The following is a 22,031-nucleotide window of genomic DNA, read 5'->3' as shown; positions in this document are numbered from 1 at the left end:
ATTCAAACAGTTATTGGGTGTGTGTTATATTCCAGGTGCTGTGCTGGCCTCTGGTGACCCAGAGATGATGAAAAATATGTTCCTGCCCACAAGGAGTTAGCAATCCACTGGGGTATGTGAAATACTTATTATTTTCAATATTATTTTTGTGTTAAGCAGAATGTAGGTATATTCATACATAAAAAAATATTTTACACCTGAATTTTTCCAGTATTTGAAACAATTTCTTGAGGTAATGCTAAAGAAGGTCAAATAATTTGGAGATTATTGTTTATATGACCAAATCCAATAATTAATTTTAGACTCAAACTTTTAGTAGCTTCTGTAGGAGTAGGATGGATATCAAGAAAGCAAAAACTATGTTAAAAAAAAAAAAAAACCACTCAGGCTTGTGTGTATTTCCCATATTGTGTGTATTCAAAGGCAGATGAAGGGAGTGCCACCAGAACACATCAGACCTAGCCACACTGTGTGTCCTCTGCATACCTGTAACCAACTGGCCTGTTCCTGATCAATTATTTTAGTGATAATTGTTATCTTCGATCTTTTCCTACTTCATCAGTGGCTCTAATGAGCAAAGTTTCTATTGAGTTAGAGCAGAGTTAGTTAATGTTTTTAAAAAATATGTATTTTATTTGAGTCATGATAAAAGTTGTGTTTTTAATAATCTATGCTTACCATAAACCAGGCAGTGTGCTGAGAATAGTCTTAAAGAACTAAATACAGCAAATGCAGTAAATATAAATGAAAAAATATTGTATTTCACGGATGTTTTATACATATTTACGGCTTGAAAAAGGGGTGTAGAATTAGAAAACAAAGTAAGAAATTCAAGTTGAACTTAATGTCCACTAGTTGATACTAATGCTACGCAACCCTAACAGTGATATATTTGGACATACTTAGTAGGCGCATTAATATGCTGTCTAGATTAAACATCATAACTGCTGAGAGTACAGTTCTAATCATCTTAAAACATGAGCAAATCAGAAAAGAACTTGTCTCTTTTCTTGGCAATATGATTTTAATTTTTAAAAGCATTTAATTTCACAAACCATATCCATCATTTTTGCATAGATAAATGTTGTGGCAATTTTTTGAATGAACCTCTTGGTTTCCTAAAGAAATTATGGATACACTATAAATTCATAAATGAAAGGCTATTTATCAGAGTTATAAATATGAGTGGTTCCTGTGCTGATGCCTGTGTAAACTGAAAGTGGTTTAATATCTATTGGCTTTTGTGAATAGTTAGCACTGCAAAAGAATATAGATATTGTCATTCTTACATGGTGTCATAACATTGGCAAAGTGGTGAGAACAACATGCAATATTTTTTGAATAGCATGGCATTTCTTTGAATTACTGCTGGCAATAGAACATAAATCAGCCTTAATGATGGGTATTCTAAAGAAGTTTATTAATCTATTCATTTAATCTAAAATACTCACTCTTGGCATTTATAGAGCCAGTTCAAAGGAAATGGCAAGAGTTCTAAAACCCCCAGTTACTTTTAGGGGTCCCATAATTATGTCAGCAAAGTCTGGCTGGAATCTAGATCAGAATGCATAAAAATCTATTCCTACTAATCTGTGCTGAAGATACTCATTTAGCCAAAATATATTTTCTTGTATATGTCCAAACAAAATCTCAATTTGTTCCACACTTAATGAAACAATATATCACTCTCCATTTGAATCCTGTTTTTAAATCCCATTTTTCTTTGTTGGTGCCTCCCTCCCCCCAAATCCCTCCCTCTCTCTCTCTTCTCTCAACGGCAAAATAATCCTGCATTGTGTCAATTTAGACGGAAGAGGCCTGGAAAACTGACAAAATTCCTCTGTTCCAAATTAAGAACTAGTATATAGTTTGTGATTTTGACAATATGTAATGGAATTAAAGACAGATAGGAAGGCCAGAAGTAGAGTACAGAGAGGGGGATATTGGACAGGAAAGGTCAGAGAAAACCATAACAATTAAGTAGAAGTGTCAACTGTGCCAATGTCATGAAGTAGGACAGCATGAGTGTGTGTGTGTTGGCATGTGCTCAGAGGAGCATGCTCGCTATTAACATAAGGAAAAATCTGGGCACATAGGTAACTTCTGCATTAAGACAATGTAAAAAAAGTTTCAATTTTACTCCATCTCTAGGGATCATTATTACACATAAGTCTCTGACTTCATTTGGTAACAAGATGGTGGCAGTAGCATTGCCTCAATTGTATCATTCTCTCAGCTTTTGATCAAGCTGAAACAGATTGTCTCTACCAGAGGCATGTAGAACTTTTCTTTGTACCAATTAATTCTGATTTGGTTCCTGACTCATCCCATGTACCTCTCTTCCAGCACAAAGTAGAATCAGTTTCATCTTTTTCCATGGACTAGGAATTAAGATTGTATTTCAGAGGGAAATGGGGTCCTGTTCACAGAAGGAGACTATATGGATGCTAGGTAACAAAATGAATGGTTGGTTGCCAGACAAATCACAATAGGTATATACTGCCAACCTGCCCCATTTTGCATTTCAGATTCAACTGTGGATCAAAAGTAGTCAGAAAAAATTCAGAAAGTCCCCAACAGCAATACTTGAAACTGCTGCATACCAGAATGCTACTCTGAATCCACATTAGTGTGTAGGAATGATATGAGGTATTACAAGTAATCTAGAGAGAATGTAATGTGTATGGGAGGGATGTGTGTAGGTTATTTGCAAATACTATGCAATTTTATATGAGGGACTTGAGCATCCTGTGAATTTTGCTGTTTGTATGGTGGGGGTTGGGGGGACAGTTCTGAAACCCAGTTTGCCTCTGGATACTAAGGGAGGACTATGTACATTAATTTGGGGGAGGTACTAGGGGGTTGAACTCAGGGGCATTCGATCACTGAGTCACATCCTCAGCCCTATTTTGTATTTTATTTTAGAGATGAAGTCTCACTGAGTTACTTAGTGCCTTGCTTTTGCTGAGGACAGCTTTGAACTTGGAGTTCTGCTTCAACCTCCTGTGCCGCTGGGATTATAGGCATGCATCACCTTGCCCAGCTGATTTTTTTTTTTTTAAACACAATTCTAGAAGCCTATGGATTTCCTAACATTTCCAAGATTCTAGGTTAAGAAACTTTAAAAGTAACACTGACATTGCCTTCTGGACCAAACAAAAAAACAGCATCAATATCCATGATCATCCATGATCATCCAGGATAATGAATTATTACTGGAATTATTTCCAGAATAAAGAGAAAAAAATTAGTATAATGTATAACTAGGTTGAATTGATAATATCCAAAATAAGAAGTAGTTACATTTTCTTATTATTTATGGTAGATATGAATGGGTTAGCCTGTGTGTGTTTCTTTGCTATTATTCTAAGAAAAAGAGATACAATCTTTCATTCAAGGACAGATCTTTTACTGGCAACATTAGAATACTTGTATTAAATAAAAGAAAAAGTTTCCCAATGTTGGTTCAACCACTGGTACTGCTATGGGAGCCTATGTGCGTATTCATCCTTAATCCTTTCACTAAGTGCAGTTAAAAAACTATTAATCAGGCCTGTGGAAGTAATTTGTAAAGGAAAATAATTTTCCTTCTTCTTAGCTCTATTTTGGAACATGTTGATGAAGTCAGTTATTTTCTTAATTATTTTTAATTGAGGAATTTAGAAAAAATGGGTAGAAAGTATAAGTCATCTGTAGGAAAACATGAGTACTTTATTTAAAACGCCTACATAGCGATTGTGTATTTTTCATTAATATTTGGAAGAAAATAACTTTTTAACAAGATGGAGACTAAAGTAGTAGTCACTGGGATGGAAGTCATAATTAGGTTTATTTTTCCATGGATTCCTTGGTTTATTAACAAGGAGTTTGCCTGGGGTTACAAGTTGCTTCACTGAGCACAGAAAGAATTTTTCTTTGTAGGTCAAAATACTATCAAAAGTGGGAAGAAATTCCATATTTGCCAGGTGATTTTGGAGAATAAATGTGTTAAATGAAGAAAGGTGCATTGCTACCTTTTGTCTCTTCACACAAACAAAAGATTGAAGTTAGCACAGTTCCTCATGAATGGATATGTTTTTGAACTAGAACCTTACATTTATGACTCAAGTGAGCCTTCACTGCTGTTTCTTAAGTTTAATACTCTTGGTTGTGAAGAAGTACTGCAAGTTATAAATGAAATAGAGCTATTTGGGGAGATGACCAGTTTTCAGAATATTTCTACAAAGGCCACGGTGCATCTGACTCTTCAGATTAACTCCTTATTTTAAAAACAAAAACAAGAACAAATTTCTCTCCCAAAGCCATTTTACTACCAGTTCTTTCTTGAATTGAGAACTTCCTGCACCTCTTATCCCTCTGTGTGTATGGGTCGGTTTTTAAGCATATTTTTAGATGGTGTCAAATATCCTTAACCAGGAAAGAGCAGTTAGTTCATTCATGGAAAACCGATTTATAGGTTTTCTTGTTATATGTTCCTTTCCTTATTTTTTAGATTCAATTTTAATTTTAACCAAGATAGGTAGTTGTTTCTCTCCATGGAAATACTGATCATCTGTAGAGTTGAGAGAAGCGGGTTTTTAAAGAATGAATTCATTATAATCTCTAGAAAAATTTTAAGTTATTCATCAGGTTTGACTGAAACAAATTAATAAATTTGTTAAGGCAGTGGGTTAAGGCAGGAAGAAAATGTCACACCTGTACTCTCTAATGGTAAAAGATAGAGGACTCAAAACACTGTAAGGGAAATTCAAACTGCATTTTTCTTACACAGTGTCAAATTCAGCTGTGTAGGTATGAGTTTCAGATAAGATTAAATGCTTTTACAGATGTGAATTGTCCAAACATTTCCTATTATTAATTTTAAGGCCTTTTCAGGGGGAAGGAAGGAGTTTAGTTCACTGCTCCAAAGCATAGATTTCTCAATACGACTTCCTTTCTGAATAGGTTTTGAGCTAGAGAGTGGACAGAGGGAGAAAATCCATATCAAGATTTGAGTTCACTTCAGGACTCTTGACAGCTTTGGTCACTGATTGGGATTTTTCTCTTAAGTAGGAGTCAGAGACAAAGCAACTAATCTAAATAATCTTTACCAGGCTTTCTAAAAGCAACCGTAGATGAAAACATGTCAGACAAATGTCAAAAAGGTTTTCTCTGTTTGTTTGCTTTAAATCCATTCTTTACTGAGAAGGAAAGAAAAGAAAGCTGGAGCTTGGTGACAGATTTGGGTTCTTGCCACATTCCCAGCTCACTTTGTGGCCATCTCTCCACTTCGTGGAAAGTTAATATTTTCCAGAGATGTTCCATAGGTATTCTAAATCACACTACAGACACCTGCTCCTATATATGGGTATGTTGTTCACCTAGCATGAATCAGAGTTGGATTTTTTTTTTTTAAATGTGTTTCCCTTCAAAAACCTCATTAATCTTGGTGTGCAGAATTCAGGGGGAAAGTTGTTTTGCCAGTTGACATTGTTTAATGTAAATGATTTATGATTATTCTTCATGTATACACAATAGGCACTTTATAAATTGGATTGTTCTAGGAGTAACACGATACATAAATGTTATTGCTATAAATTCTACAGTCAGCCATATATTTTGTATCATGTAACCAGTTGACTTATAAATGCTGACTATTCTAACTTGCTCTTTCTACTCAATATTGTAAATGGTGACTTAGGTAAGCCTGAGATATACACAGAGGCACTCAAACTGCAAAAGAACAGGACCCACTGGCTTCTCTCCAGCATGGTTCCTGGCTATGTTCCCAGGGTGATGGTAGAAAGAGGAGAGGGTGAGAGGGAAACTGAAGCAATATGTCGCAAAAAGATGAATCTGAATTATTCTTACAAATTTTTGCCTGGTAAAGTCAAAAGTCAAGTGAGAAAGAAAAGGGGTAAAAGCAGAGAAAACAGGAGAAAAGCATTAGTAAAGCCAGTTCATCAAATTTACTGATATACCTTCACAGGTGAATTCTTATCACTTAAATAGTATTAAAGAATAAATTAATATGTTATAAATATATTTAATATCAATAAATATTTGCTCTATCTATTTCATCTGTAGTAGAAATAATACATTACTACTTTTTAAAAATTTTCTGTGAATGAAATGTTTAAGGAATAGGGCTTTGCAGATCATTCTACCAATGGATCAAGACATCTTTCACATGTATAGTGTTTTGTAGTCATAGCCCTCATTTTGTACCACAGTACCTTAGCTAACTGTAATTTCCTTTCTGAGATCCTAAAGAATTTGAGAGAAAGTTCATTGAATAGTTGTTCATTTTAGATCCCCATGGTTGTTCAATATCAAACTACAGTGTTGAGTTAGAGGGGAAAGATTAGCACCCATGAAAATGGAGGGCCATTTTAATAGCAGCTCCTTCCTAATCCTGGTGTTGGCTTATCAGATCACAGTCTTAGCCTCAAAGCTGGTTTGAATTGTACTGTACCCCAATTTGTGCAAAGAATGACTATGCTGTGCAGAATCCTGTTGTGTTTATAGTGTCTGTTCTGATAGATTTTATGGTGCATATTACAGGCTAAGTGTTGTAGTCAATTCCCTTCCCCCAACCCTCTTAAGTGTTAATGTCTACCTGATTGATCTGGTTACGATGATATCTGTCCACATTGGCGACTATAGTGACTGAAAGTACAAGATCAGTCATTTTAAAACCTAGAGGTTCCTACCATGAACAGAAGGACTAAAGCTCAGCAGGAAATCCCCAAGTGAAAAGATTACAGGACTCACCCTCTGTGTGTGTGACTTGTAATAGTAAACATTATTTATTCACCTGTTACACTGAAGGAACTCTCCTAATGTGAATAACTTTATAACTTCAGTAATATACTTTAAATTGTCATATAATTTCTGGAGCTATCCTGGTGCACATTCAGGAAAAAAATATAAATGTGCACATCGCTCTATATGTGTAGGCAGTATGATCAAAACAACTCATTTGCCTAGCTGGCTTAGATGATTAACCCACCCAGACTCTCTAGAGGAAATAGGACAGAAAAGTCAAATAGAAGAATTAAAGCCAGTGATCTTTTACAAAAAGAAAAGTTGTTTAAGAAGTTCTCAGTGGCATAGTTCATCTTCTGTAAGGGAGATCACTCCATTGCCTACCCTTCCCTGTGCCATCCACAGTAATTTGGGACTCATGAAGCACATTTCTGCTTTCTTGCTGCAGTACACTCAGGTAAGGCTGGATTGAAATCTGAGATACTTTTGTACCAGATTGGACTATGGGAAGATTCTAGGGCTGATAGAGGACTTTGCAAATCTCACTTCACTTGTCCTATAGAATTCTAACTATCTTAAAATTTCTAATAAAATGTTTAATTTAAATGTAAATATATAAATATGCTATGTAAATATAATCTGGAAATGATACATAAATATATCAAAATTACACATGGAAATATAAATAATATATCAATACACAGAAGGAAGTCTCTTTACCATTGGCTCATTGCAGAATATTTACAATAACTAGCATTTACTGAGAATTTTCATTGTACATGGTATTGTTCTTGGTCTTTGCATATAGTATGTAATTTAAGCCTACTAAGTACTTCACAAAGCAGGTACTGTTATTACACCCATTTTTTGACTGAAAGATTTGACAAAGAAAAATCTAGTAACATGTCAAGGCCCAACTGCTAGTAACAAACAGAACCAGGAAGCAACCCAAGCAGAGTAACCCAGGGACTGAGGTATATACTTTTGTGGATTGATTTGTAAGCAGCATTTAGTGCTTCCCATAGGAGAAGAATGCACAGGGGCCATTACTTAGTAGGAAATAGAATATGAATTCTTCTCCTAGCTGTCAAACAGTATCGTCACTGTCTCTTTCTCTCTCTCTGGGACTCTACTGTGACTGATGACCAACCTCTTTTGAGACAAGATGGTCAACGTTGAGTAAAAAGTTTCTGACCATAGAAGAGAAAGGAATGTGCTGGTTGCAATGAGGATTTGACCTAAGACCTTGCTTTCACTATAAGCACAGTAAACAAGCAAGCTAATGAGCCGTAGATGTTTAGTGTGTCATCAGCATCTTTCATTTTTGTCACTGGGGTAGCCACCATCAACAAGGACGGAGTGCCCTCTATGAATATGCATTCAGTCCTAGATATAGCAATTTATTCTTCTGAAGAGCAATTTATCATTTTAGTTTTGATAAATATACAAACAATAATCAGTGGTTAGGGGTTTCAAGCTATAATGGATGCCATTATTAGTGATTTAACAACTCCTGTGCATCCCGAGTGTATCACCAAAACTGGATTATGCTACCCAGAGCCACATATATCCAGTTGTTAGAAAAGCTCACTTTAGAAACCTCTTGTGCTGTGAACCACTCGGCTCTCAGAACTACTGTAGTCACTAATTTTCAAACTCTGAATATGTAAAATTAAAGTACTTGCACAAAAAACCTAGGAGGCTGCTAGGTCAGAACATTTGTTTAAACTAATAATAGAATGAGCTTTTTCAGTTCCAGCTCCCTTTTCCTATCTATTTGCCTTGCTAATAAGACTTGCCTTACTTCAGTTCAGTTACACAGGGTCAGGATCCCCCCCCCTTTTTTTTTTCTGGACTTCTTATTGTAATTTGAGCAGACTTACATAGTTCACACGAAGAACTTCCGTGTTAACCATAAAACATGAGAGATGTTTCATTCAGAGTGGAAAACAACAACAAAAACCAAAAGTCCAAATTTGGGCCAAGAAGCATCTCCTAGGACAGAATTCTGTAACATTTTGAAATTTGGTCCTTATAGATATCTTTCTCTGCCTAAAACATGTGTGCTCCTTCTATTTATATAAGGGAATAGTGACATCCTGTGTGTAGTTAGACTAATTGCCTCTGTAATTAACCTGTTTGAAGAGGAAGTTACACAGAAATAAAATATCATTGAGTACTGAAAGAGGTAATTTTGTCTCAAAGCAAACCTCTAACTTTACCAAAGTGCATGGATGAAACAAAATGATTCTTTCTGCTTTCCTTCTTATTCTGGCACTTCTCCCCGACCTTCCCTTCCATTCTTTCTTTGCTTCCTTCATTTCCTTTTCTGTCTTCATACAATTCCTCTGATCCTCTTCATTTTTATCCTACCACCTTTGTTTTCTATATAATAAGCAAAAAAATCTGGTGTTCCTATGAGTGAAGATTATGTTTTTGAACCTAGAATTGGGGAAAACATAAATGTGGTAAAAGGAGAGAGTTTTTTTGTTCTGACACTATTCACATGACTTCCTTGATTAAGGGTGGGCTATGCAGAGAATCATTTTGATGTCCTAGGGTCTGAGGACAAGATATTTTTGCCTTTTTCCTTGTCCTTTGATAAAATATAGATTAATTAAAATAGAGCAGAGTGTGAGAGTTACAAAAGTAGGGTTCTCTTGATCTCTTAAAACCAGCAAAAACTATTGGAAGGCGGTATGTTGCAATAGAAAGAGTCCAGGTTGTAGAGTCAGAATTATTCATCTCTCACCCTATAAGCGTGGCTAAGGGGGAACAGGAAGTGCAGTTTTGCACCTCAGTTTCCATTTTTCAAAAGTGCTCCCTTTTAACATAAAGGAAGCCGGTTACCAAGACATTTGAGAGAACAGTGAGATAGGGCAGAAGCAAGGTGAAAGTCAGAGAAATTAGTCAATGTTGTCCTGCTGTGTGAGCTCCCTCAGCAGGACCTATGTCTTGGGCCTCCTTTAGCTCAAGACCAACAGGTAATGTTCAATTCCATAATCAAAATGGCATTTTGAATCAGATAGCTTCCTTAGGACATTGCTCATGAGATACAAATGTTACGTTATAATTAAAACCTTTGCAAATCAAAGTTTGTGTTTTACATGTTATATTGACATGAAAGAGCTCAACTTAAGGCTGTGTCCACTACTAAGAAGTATTTCCTCATAAAATATTTGAGAATTTTAAGCAAGATAAACTTTGTCACTTTTTTTAATGATTGTTTTATAACAATCATTATGTAATGATTGTTAAACCTAAAATAGTTGAAATGAAATGTTTTCGGGGTTTGAATTGTGGTGAACTTAGATTCTTCCACTCTAGGATAAACTTTCCATGGTTCAGAGTCTTTTTATGTACAATGAGGATAAAATTTCTTTAGAAGATAATTGTGAAACTTCAGTAATGAAACATTTGCTTATACATGTGTAGTACCTATAATAAATGCTAAACAAATAATAGCTACTGTAACTCTAAATAATATTTGATAAAGCAAAATAATTTAGATAATCATTTATTGTGATGCTGTCTAACCTCATCTGGCTGAACTAGTCTTTGGATGGATTTATTTAGTGCTCTATTCTTGTGCTTTTTGTTTTGCAATCTTTCCTATAGTAAACTTTCACTTCTATTGACAATTTATATGTGTGATAAATAGATTACCTCATTCTTAGAAGATGGTGATTTTTGACTGCTTAGAAAGTATTATTCTTTGGGGGAAGACAGAAGGCAAAGAGGAAAAAGAAACACTACAGAGAGTTGCCCTGTGTATCACCTTTGCCATTCATCCTATAATCACAAATGATTATCAGATTGCAAAGAAAGCCTCAATTCTGAACACATAGACATTTGATCATGACTGTGTTTTGGCATGTTGGAGGTGTATAGCATTTTTACACCAACTCTCATCTGTTTTAATTGGTGATCTTCAATATGATAGGCAATTATATGAATAAGAAACTGAGAACAACAGTGGAGGTTCAGATTCAGTCACTACTTATTATCGCAAGATAATTCACTCATTCTTCCAACGAATATTTATTAGACTTTTATTCTATGCCATACACTGTATTGGTCTTGAAACTGTGGTAATGAATTAAGTAGACACAGCACAGATTTTATAACTGGAGAGAAGGTATGCAACATAAAACATGCAATTAGAGTAAAACATTCAAGTCTTAAAATAGTGAAAATTTGTTTGATCATTTAGCCTAAGTGAATTGTGTTTTCCCAATTGTTGGTATGGAGGGAGGTGGTATTGTTTTCACGTTGGTTGAATTCCCACAGCATTTTGTCTGTCCACTTGGAAACCCCCTTGCTTTGCAGTCAAGTTCTTTACCATTGTGTCATCTCCTCTGGACTGCAGGTTTCTGAGGAAGTCAGCAGGAAACACATGAGACTCTCCTTTGTGTCTTTCATGGAACATGTATTAATGTACTGCATATAGTAGGCACTAATAAATGCACTGAAAACATGCAGCAAGGACAAAATCCTAGAGACCTGCTTCTCTCTCTCTCTTTTAAAAATATTCTTAAATGTTTCATTTTGAAATGTCTACCTCTCCATGTTAATGAAGATAAAAGAATACTAAAAAAAAAGCCAACAACTAAAAATTGAAAGTCATTTATTATTCCTCCCTTGTAAAATCTTACATACTAGTCTCTGAAAAGTCAATCCTCTTTCTCTGAAAGAGGTTAATGTTTGTAAGACTTCTAAAGTTTGCACTACAGAAGTCTGACTGTTTTTGCCACATGCAAGTAAAAATGGAAGAAGCATCAATTAGTGGTGGTCTTGCACATTTTGGAACGTCATGATCTATCTTTTTCCTCTACCGCTGGTTCTGTCAAGAGAGTCAGTGTTTAGGTAAGTTAGCATCTCATTTTAAAAAGTCACAGGTTCTTTCTTGGTTATGAGACATGTGATGTTTAACCTGTAGTTTAGGATTCATTTGCCATGGCTTAAGTCAAAACGTTCAGAAACTCTAAAAAATGAAATGAAATTCTGACAATTTTTTAAAAATCAGAAAATAATCAGCCTTTATGCAGAAATCCAATTCATAGCTTAAGAAAATTCAGCATTAAAATGATAAAGGAAGGATTTCAGTGAAAAGAAGGAAGCCTTGCACATTCTTCTAGTAGGAAGGGAGGCGCTGAGATTGAGAGGCCTGGGCACCGTGCTGCCTGTGAGCTGGGGTGTAATTTAGTGAGCTGACAGGAGGAGTGAAGTATCTCCTCAATATCTGTGTTTGGCAGAAGAGATGAATGCATACATCAGGAAACAATGTTTAAGTGTTTTATTTCCTTATTTCAGCCTGTCAAACTGTCAGTGTAGTTAATGGCCACCAAGAGAGAAAGAGAGAGGGAGGAGGAGGAACAGAGAGAAACAAAGGTGCTATGGAATCTGAAAAGAAAGGAATCAGGAAAGCATTTGCATGTTCCTGTGGCATAATGGTCAGTCAGACAAAAATAACTCAATATGTTCATCTCTCTGCTAAGCCAGATGTGCTGGCTCCTTACCTACAATCCCCGTGTCCCTTTCTGCCCTTCCTTTGCACTCCTAATCATCGCATCACTTAGCTTTGATCTCTGAGATTCCTTTCACTGAAATCTTGATTGGTTATCAATACTTATGGGATTGTTTTATGTTACATTGGTGGTATTCCATTTTGCTTAGTTTTTCAAGTTTATTATCTTGTTTCTACTCTTTGGAAAATGTGGTACTAATGCTATTGATATAAAAATGTTTACTTTTATATGTAAAATATCCCTTTTTAAAATCGGCAAAGAAATAATTGGGCCTGATTTGGACCCATTCCCTCTTTCTTTAAAACATACTGTCTGTCTGCCTGTCTTGTCTGTCTCTCTCTCAATATGAAATGCCTAAATCAGACATTTTTATTTTTAGGAGTACTAAGCTATTTTAAATTTCTAGAAAAATATCTTTGCACAACCAAGGGAACTTTATTTTATGAAGGGGCAGTATTTATATTGGATCATTTTTATGCTGGAAATAAGTTATTTCTCAACAGAAATAGAAAAATCTGTTATCATTCATCTCTTTGTAAAACTCTGAGTTTAAAATATTTGATGTCATACCAGTAATGAACACTTTTCACAGTGTACAATTTTGGTTGCCTTTTAAGCCAAAAGCATTTAATTAGGAAATTTTTTTTTAAATGTCAATTTTTAAATCTTCTGGTCTGAAAGAAGTATCATGGAGTATTAAATAATGTGCCTCCTGAATCTGGCCAACCAGATCACTTGGGAAACATTTAAAAATATATACTCCTAGGCCCCACTCCATTCCTGCCTGCATGAATATCTCCAGAAATAGAGGCCCAGCATATATAGCATGTACCCCACACCCCAACCCTCAGGTAATATCAGTGATCAGGCAGGCTAAGAACCATGCTGATCTGTCTCTGGAAAAGCTCTGCTGTGGTTATCCATAGAATTCTGGGTGATTTCTAACATTACCATTACCATTCACTCAAGGAATAACTTTCCTAAGCTTTTGGGGAGTAAGATTTTTCAACTCTGTACAGTTTATATGAACTTTTTCATCCCAAAGACCTTGTGACTTCATTATATTAATGAAATCTTTAAAGTTTTAACTGAGTTAAGTCATACACACACACATACACTGTTCCTTATAGTTGGCCATCTACATACATAGGTTCTGCATCTGTGGACTCAACTAAGAGCAGACAGAGAATATTTTTGAAAAAATTCTCTGTACTGATCATGGTCAGACTTTGTTTTTCTTGTCATTACTCCTTAAACAATGCAGTGTAACTATTTACACAGCATTTATGTTGCATTATGTGTTATAAGTAATTGAGAGATGATTCGAAGTATCCAGGGGGATGTGTGCAGGTTATTTGCAAACACTATGCCATTTTCTATAAGGGTCTTGAGCATCTGCAGATCTGTGTATCTGCAGGGGGCTCAGGAACCAATCTCATATGGACATGGAGGAATGATTGTATTCATTTTTATTCTCAGTTTGAGTTAATAGTACTAAACAGACAACAACAAAAATCAAAGAATCTCCCCTCTTGCCCCCAGTGTGATTGAAGCATCCTTGATTGAATCTCTTATTGATGATATCAGTCATACAAATTTAATCATTTAAATGAAAATTTTCTGCTCTAAAGCTTCAGCAACAAGCTGAACTATGTCCCCTCAAACTTGATTCTTTATCAAGACTCATGCATCCTGTTATATTAGCCAGAAACAAGTCCCTTTCTCTCCCACTTGTCTTTGATATTCTAGGTTAATTTACTCCCTAAAATATTGCTCATCTGTCAACTTTTGTTGATTTCCATCACCATTCATTCTGGGCCAAGGCGCCATCTTTCCTGGATTATGTAATCACCTCACAATTAAGAGATCTCTGTACCATCCTGGCTACTATTTGTTCCAGTGTTCCCCAGAGATGTTAAGAATGCAAATGTAATCATAGGTCTTCCCTCATACAAAGCTTTCCAATGGCATTCCACTGTGTTTAGGGTATATATGAAAATTTATCACATAGCTCATCATCCCTTCTATTGGTCTGTCCCTCACTTTCTACCTCCAGTCATACTGGTCCTGCTTCAGTGTTTCACAAATGATTCACTCCCTTCCTGTTTTAGGGCCATTGAGTTTTCTGTTCTTTCTACCTAAAAAAGCTCTCCACCTCCAAATTACCCTTTTCCTATAACTTGAAATGACATTTCTTCTAGAGCCTTTTCTGATGTCCCAGATATGACCGAATCCACCTATTATATACTCTTAAGCCTTTTCCTTTAAAGCATTTTCCAATATATAATCTTACATTATTATAAAGGTTAACTTTAATCCAATCTCTAAGCCTATAATGTACTTGGGAATTTTCGACTATTTCATTCACCACTGATTTCCTGATTCCTCAAATAGTGTGTAGCATATAGTAGGTTCTTAAGAAATGTTTTGAATTAATAAATAAATTAATCAGGGGAAGGAAAGTGCTCACTAATACAGAAGGACTCCTGCATTACATGCATTGCACATACTCTTGTAGCCCTTTGGTCTGTGCAAAGTGTTACCGTTCTTCTACAGTAACGAGTGATAATCTCCCAACCTGCTCCCATGGTGCATTCTCTATTTCAGCAGCCTCTGAATTCCTGGCTCTTCCCCTCTTCATTGCTTCTCTGAGGTGAAAGAGGACTGTGGAAGCTGTTGTTCTAGGTCTATTGCTTCACTCTTGAGAAGGGTGTCTTAACATTGTACATAGATATATGGAAAAACTGTAAGTAGACAAAAGTCCCATTCAGGATTTCTTTGCAGGAGACAATGATTCAATTTCCTGTTCTCCCCTGTTTTTTTTTTCCCCCTCAAGTAAAGGGGTTGCTCTGTAGAGGATATGCAAATCTCAGATCTGGGCCTGGTGAATTAGGGCATCAGATTCCCATCTTGATTCAACATATCATTGCAGGGTATGGTGATAAGGGCAACCAATGTAGCTGGAGAAGAATTGAGGTACAGGGTTTGGTTAAAGCAGGGTATTTATCATTGTGTGCTCGTCACAATATTATATTCTCCCTAAAATGTAATGAGTTGGGAAACTGGAGTTCCTGCCATGTACCATTAGAGTATCCTTTCCCTGGTAGTACCCCTTTCTCCTGAGCAGGTGAGAAATCCATGAGACCCTCATTCTAGACATGTTCTGGGTATCCCATGCCTCATAATTACCTGGCCAGAGGCCTCACACTGCTAATAACACCTGTGCAGGCTTCTGTGGTCTGTCCTTCAGAGGTCATGCCCTGCCACTGGGATATGGAACCCTTGGCCCAAGGATGGCTCAGTGGAAGTGGTTTGAGAGAAGCTGGCTGCAGAAAGGGTGGGTCTCTGTGTGTCCTCTTGCCCTGGATCCAAAAATGTTAGGGAGATCCTTGAGAGTAGATGGGAGCTACTAAAGGTGAAGTTAGGTAATAAAAAGAGGACAGAGGTAAAGTCTTGAGGAGTGTAACATCAAGGTTCAGACAAGTTAATATTTTTAGATGACTAAATAAACCAATATATATCTGAGCCCAGTAACTTTTGTAAATGGAAGTTAATTAGAAAAAACCAGAGTAAGAAAGTAGAACCTTAATTTTTGTAGCAGGACTTGCCCAGCTATCCAGAGCAGCCCTGTTTGGTAAGATAGTAGTTTTGGAGAGAAGGCTCATGGCAGCGATTGATGGCATGAGATTGCTGGGCCCAGCCATAGCCCCACTGGGTCCCAGTGGGTTGTTCAGTTTTGTTTGAGAGAGGGAGAATTTGAGGCTTGATTCTGTATTTGTTTCTCATCAAATAATCAGTACATAGTCCTTTCCCAGAATTTTCAATAGTGAAGTAGAACTTGCTATCTCCATAATTGAGAGGAAGGATTAGTGTTGTAAGTATAGCTAGTTAGTAGTATGGTTAGAGTTTACCATGGTGAAAATATGAGTTTGTAAGCCAGCAAAATTTCATACTATTTGACATCTCAAAATCTGATACTATGAAGGCAGGAACAAGCAAAATATGGGGCTTCTTTGCTTTCAAGGGATTTAAACAGTTTCATTCAACAGACAGCTCTCTCCTCTTTAGCCAACAGCTCTGTCTTTCACAGTGCCTGCAGAATCTTTTGCAAAGTTGAAAGAGCTATAATTTTAATGTAACTATTACATTCAAGACATTAATGACCTGGATCACTACAGATAACCATGGTAACAGGTGAGAAATCAAAGATACTTAATTTAATTGCCACAGAAAGAAAATAAGTGCAAATAATCTATAATTCTTCATTTCCAATATGTACATGTTATTTTCTTACTGCATTAATTACCCAATAGTTAGACAGAAATTATCTAGTTGTTGCTCTGTGCCTCCCCCTTGTATTCATGTAATGGTTTTCACTCTAATAACTAATCATTATAATTTCTTACCTCAGCAGTTTAGGCTGCTGTGAACTGAGTAGCATGTTCATTCAGTTGACATTAGCAATTTTTAATAACAAGAAAAATGATACTTTAAGTATAGTGGAAGGGAATTAAGCCATTCTTTCAACCTAGGTACCGAAAGGCCACTTCACTTCACCGCCTCTCTATGAACGACTAATGATCTGCCACTGCTTCTCTATTTCTTAACTCCTTTTCTAGGAGCTGCTGGATATTTCTGTAGAATCCTGCCTAGAACTGAGGAGCGAGTTGTAGAAACCTGACTAAGGAATCATTGCTAAGGATATAAAATATTTTGTTCCATGTCTTTTGGGTGCCAAATGTTTTGCAAGGCCTTGAACACAGTGGTCAATAAGACAGGGATCACAGTTCAGATAAGGCAGGAAATCATGATGAATAAACTGGTCTGGTAGTTTTTTGTTTTAATTTAGTCCAGACACTATATAAGATAGCAGATAAGTGGTAATTAGGTGTGAAGGCTGTGTGGAAGTATTTTGTAGTATAAGGAAGTCAGCGATAATCAATTGGCTAAATAATAATAATATAATAATATCTGCAATTGGGTGAATGTTTTCCATATCCCAGACTTGGTCATTTAATGCTCACACACACATACAGAAACTGCCTGTATAACTCAAATGTTTTATCTCTATTTTTTTACTTTAGAAAAATAAAGTTCAGTGGCTAACCAAAGGGCATTTGAGCAAGTCAAAATCAGGAGCAAATTTTAACCCACACTGGGTTCCACCAAGTTTTCTGAGTCTACATAAGAAGTAAGAAAGAGCTCTTTCAGCTCTGGTTCTTTCAGTTCTTTCATCTCTGACACTTTCTATGGTTAATGCTCAAGTAGTAGGATATTGAATATTAATTGATCCTGTTCCCTGATTTCATCGTAGACCATACCAAAATCATTTCAGAAGGGATGTGTCACGTCTCTTAGATTGTTTTGTCAATCTCCTTTGGTAGTTTTGTCTGGAAACCTGTCTCAGTAAGAAATAAGAAAATGAATAAAAATGCAAAGGTAGCTGCATGCTGAAAAGGGATTAAAGAACCACTTTGTGCCCATCAGTATGACTACTATCCAAATAACCAAAAAAAAAAAAAAAAAAAAAAAAGTTGTATTGGCAAAGATGTGGAGAAACTGGAACTCTAGTGCACTGTTTGTGAGAATGTAAAATGGTGTAACTTCTATGGGAGACCATAGACAATACGGAAGTTCCTCAAAAAGTTACCATATGATCCAATAATCCCACTTTGTGTACATATCCAAGAGTTGAAAAAAGGGTTTGTACACACACATTTCATAACGTTATTATTGCAATAGCCAAAAGGTGGAAGCAACCCAGGTGTCCACTGTTGGATGAACAGATGAACATGATGTGCTCTATTCATACAATCTTATTCAACCTTAAAATAGAAGGAAATTCTGACATGCTGCAACATAAGTGAACCCTGAGGACATTATGCTAAGTGAATCTCAGTCATCAAAAGCATAGAGACAGAGAGTGGATGGTAGTTGTCAGGGTTTGTAGGGAGAACTGAAAGGAACTTTTTGTTTAATGGTTCAAGGGTTTCAGTTTTGAAAGTAATACAATTCTGGAGGAGACTGGTTGCCCAACAGTAAGAATGTACTTAACACTATAGAACTCTACATTTAGAAATGGTTCAGGTGGTAAATTGAATGTTTTGTCTATTTTACATGCTAAAAATTATTAACAGAAATATGGAAGGTCATAGGACAAAGAGGAAGTGGGAGAGGGGAGAACTGCATTAAGGTATTGAGCATGACATCTCTGAGACTCAGATCTAGCTGGGTTAAAATACCCAGAAGAGAGGGATCTTTCAGGCAGAGGGATCTGCAAAGGCAAATCCCTTGATTGAGAGAGAGCTGGATGTGTTTGAATGAAAAGGAAGTCGGTGTAGCAGTAGCATTTGTGGCAGGTGGTATATAGGGAGATAGAGAAGGATGGATCACAGAAGGAACGGTATACGTGGAAGGATTATGGATTGCATTTTTGTTGTTACATCTTGGCTTTATTTCCTTTGTATCTTAGGTGATTGCTACAAAATTTACCTTATTATTTTTTTCCTTCTGTGCCAGGGATTGAGCCCAGAGGCACTTAAGCACTGAGCTACATCCCTAGCCCATTTTACGTTTTATTTTGAAACAGTGTCTTGCTAAATTGCATAGGGCCTCACTAAGTTGCTGAGGCTGGCTTTGAATTTGAGATCCTCCTGTCTCAGCCTGTCAAGCTGCTGGATTATAGGAGTGCACCACCACACCCTGCTACCTTATATTTTCCCGCTGTGCTGTGGATGGGACCTACATGCTAGGCCAGCATTCTTCCACCTAGCCATACCCCCAGCCCAATTAATCACTAATTTTTGAGTATCCGTTTGTTTTAAAACTAGTGATGGCATGTTTATTATTGTTATGATTCAAACATCTTACCGTGCAAAGGCTCTTTTCAAAAATATTCAGAAGTGGTGTGTTAATTTGGTGAGTTTTTGTCTTTATTATTTATTATCTGTACTATCTCTGAAAGGACTACCTCCTGAAAACATTTTGCTCTATATCTGTTTGACTTGGTGAGGAAGAAGTGTACCACTGTTGAAAACACTGCATTCATTTTATACTTGAACATTCTTCAAAGCATAGTTGGAAGTTTTCTGGGGCCAGGTCAGTTTATCTCTCCTGCCTAGAGTGATTTCAGAGACACTGGAGGCCATAGTTTTAGCCGTTAGTACTGCTAAGTTTGCCGAAATTGTCTAGTGCCGCGTTTGTGTCAATTCATGACACATTTTAATATGACAGTCACACTTAGAGCTGTTAACACACAAGATTTTAAAGTTTATCAAAGTAGTTGTCGTCATTTAAATACATTTTAAGTATTTTCACCAAAGCAAAAGTTGCTAAAATTCAAGCATGTGTATCATCGTTAAATCCCCAATTCATTAATTTACTTTGATGGAAAAACCACTATTAATAACCCTAAGTTCAAGAGATTTGTTGTGCATCATGACTGTAGTTAGTAACAGTATATCATATATAGTCATATATAATCATGTGCTGCATAATGATGTTTCAATCAAGGACCACATATCTGATGGTGGTCCCGTAAGACTGAAATGAAGCTGAAAAATCCTGTCACTTAGTGACGTCTTAGCTGCCATGAAGTCACAGTGCATGCCTCACTGACATGCTTGTGATGATGCTGGTATATACAAAACTGCACTGTCATACAATTATGTACAATACATCATACTTGATAATACATGGCTGTGCTACTGGTTATGTATGTACTGTATTATCCTGTTCAGTCATTTTAGAGTGTACCCTTCTTCTTACAAAGAAAGTTTTCTGTTAAAGACTACGCTGTGGTATGCTGCAGCAGTCTCATACATCTTGTGTTTGCTGTGTATCATTTTTCTCTTGGGCTTGATTTATCCTTATGTTGTTTTGTTCATCGTGCCTGCAGGAGCAGTGGGCTATAGCATATCCTGGTACCCTAGGGCCTAGGCATGTAGGCTAGATCATCTAGACTTTTCTCTGTGCACTTTCTGTAGTTCCCATAGTGATAATATTACCTAATGATGCATTCCTAGAATGTACCCTGGTTAAGTGATGCTTGAGTGGTACCTGAAAATTGATAAAAGAATCAATTTCCATTTGTCCCTACAAAAAATAATAAGTGTGTGAGGCAATGCATATATTAATTGGCTTGACTGAGCCTTCCACCATGTGTACATACAACCAGGCATCATCTTGTAAACCATAAATTGTGACATTTTTACTAATTAGAAAAACGAAAGTACTCCAAAAAATTAAATATTAACAACTCTGAATAATATTTAAATGCTTTTGAATAGAATTACTATAATCATGCTATCTTCTCACAGTTATGTTTTTTTTCTATTTATGTCTGAAAATAGTATCCACTTTGAAATACCACTTCCTATTGTTAAAAGTTCAGCATGACACAGAAGTTCTCAGAGACTTCATTTGACCTTTCTTGCCTACTTCTCACTGATATTTCTCTCAGATTATCAGTAATGTGGAAGAATTCTGGATATATTTTTCTCAGTGTTTCATTGATGCTCATTCCCTTGCATTTCAGTGGAGGGATCTGAATTTTGAAGACTAGAAGTTCAACTTCAAGAAAAAGCAGAAATACAGTCATAAAGGGATGATGTGTCAGTTGGAACTTAAAGTTGATAAGTTTATTTGGACCAGTCAGTCAAATACTGAGCGTGGGTAGTATGGGTGACTGACAAAACTCAATGAGAAGACCCTCTTCTTGGCCACCTGGTTTATATTCCAGTGCAGGAGTAGAGTAAGAATATCTATGCTTAAAGAGCAACAAGCAACAGTTATTCTGAACAAGCACAAATTAAGTCAGTACCAAGTATTATTTTTTTTCCTTCAAAAAAAATTGTTGATGCCTTTAGTGAAGTAGGGCTAAATTTCAGAGTGCATCTATGTGCAATTTGAGAATTTCGAATATTGAAAAAAAATACCAGGAAATAAAATAATATTTTAAAATATTTTTGGATACCAGGATGACTGGCTATGGAAATAATCATCTTTATTCTTACAGATTCGTCAATATTAATTTGCATTTTTTTCTTTTGGAGTTATCAGTAATCACTAGTTTTATTGAAGCTGCTTCTTGCAATTTATGTGATCAGTAACAGGTTAACGGGATGCAAAGACCATGATCCTGTTCTCAGCTTTTAAATCACTTGGAAGAGCCAACTGAAGCAGGACACAATAGAGCAAGAAAATACTTTTTGGTAGCTATGCAGTAGAAAATCAGCTGGGTGTACTGGTGTCACTGGAGAGGGCTCATGCCCCTAGAACTTCATCTGGGCCTAGAAGTTTGTGTAAGCACTGAGGATTTACTCATCTGACATCTTGGAAAGTGGGTGTCTGTGAAGTTTTAATGTGTACAGTAAAATCACTGTGAATTTTGCATTCTTTCCCACAGTAAACATGGCTGTGTTCATTCTATACCAGGAGGTTATGGTCTGTTTCACCTGTGAGAGTCTCTTATCCCATTACACCACCATGAATCCCCAGGTGTGTGACTGACTACTTCAGTTTGAAAAGCTCCTCTGGACAGAACCACAATGCATTTAAACTGAAAAACCTTTTCTTGACCATTAGTATATAATCAGACTGAGTACATAAGCATTTCTTTAATTATTAAAAGACATGGATGCCATATGTTATTATGAATTTGATGGGCTTTATAAGCAGCCCAGGTTTCCTTTTTGTGTAACTGGGGCCCAGATGATTTCATTTGCTGATAACAGTACCTTTTCATTAATATGATGT

General features: G+C 36.3%; 1 protein-coding gene across 4 annotated transcripts in view; it reads left to right on the top strand.

Moving 5' to 3' along the window:
* Positions 1 to 22,031, top strand: part of Sox5 (SRY-box transcription factor 5) — a 943,363-nt gene that overhangs the window by 176,969 nt on the left and 744,363 nt on the right. For all 4 annotated transcript variants that reach the window (XM_047549529.1, XM_047549528.1, XM_047549526.1 and 1 more), the window contains one exon: positions 36 to 112. The gene's annotated coding sequence lies outside the window, so the exon portion shown is untranslated. The remainder of the gene's footprint in view (positions 1 to 35; positions 113 to 22,031) is intronic.

This window comes from Sciurus carolinensis, chromosome 4, assembly GCF_902686445.1.
Source record: "Sciurus carolinensis chromosome 4, mSciCar1.2, whole genome shotgun sequence".
Lineage (NCBI taxonomy): Eukaryota > Metazoa > Chordata > Mammalia > Rodentia > Sciuridae > Sciurus > Sciurus carolinensis.
This window is presented reverse-complemented; position numbering and strand designations above follow the sequence as displayed.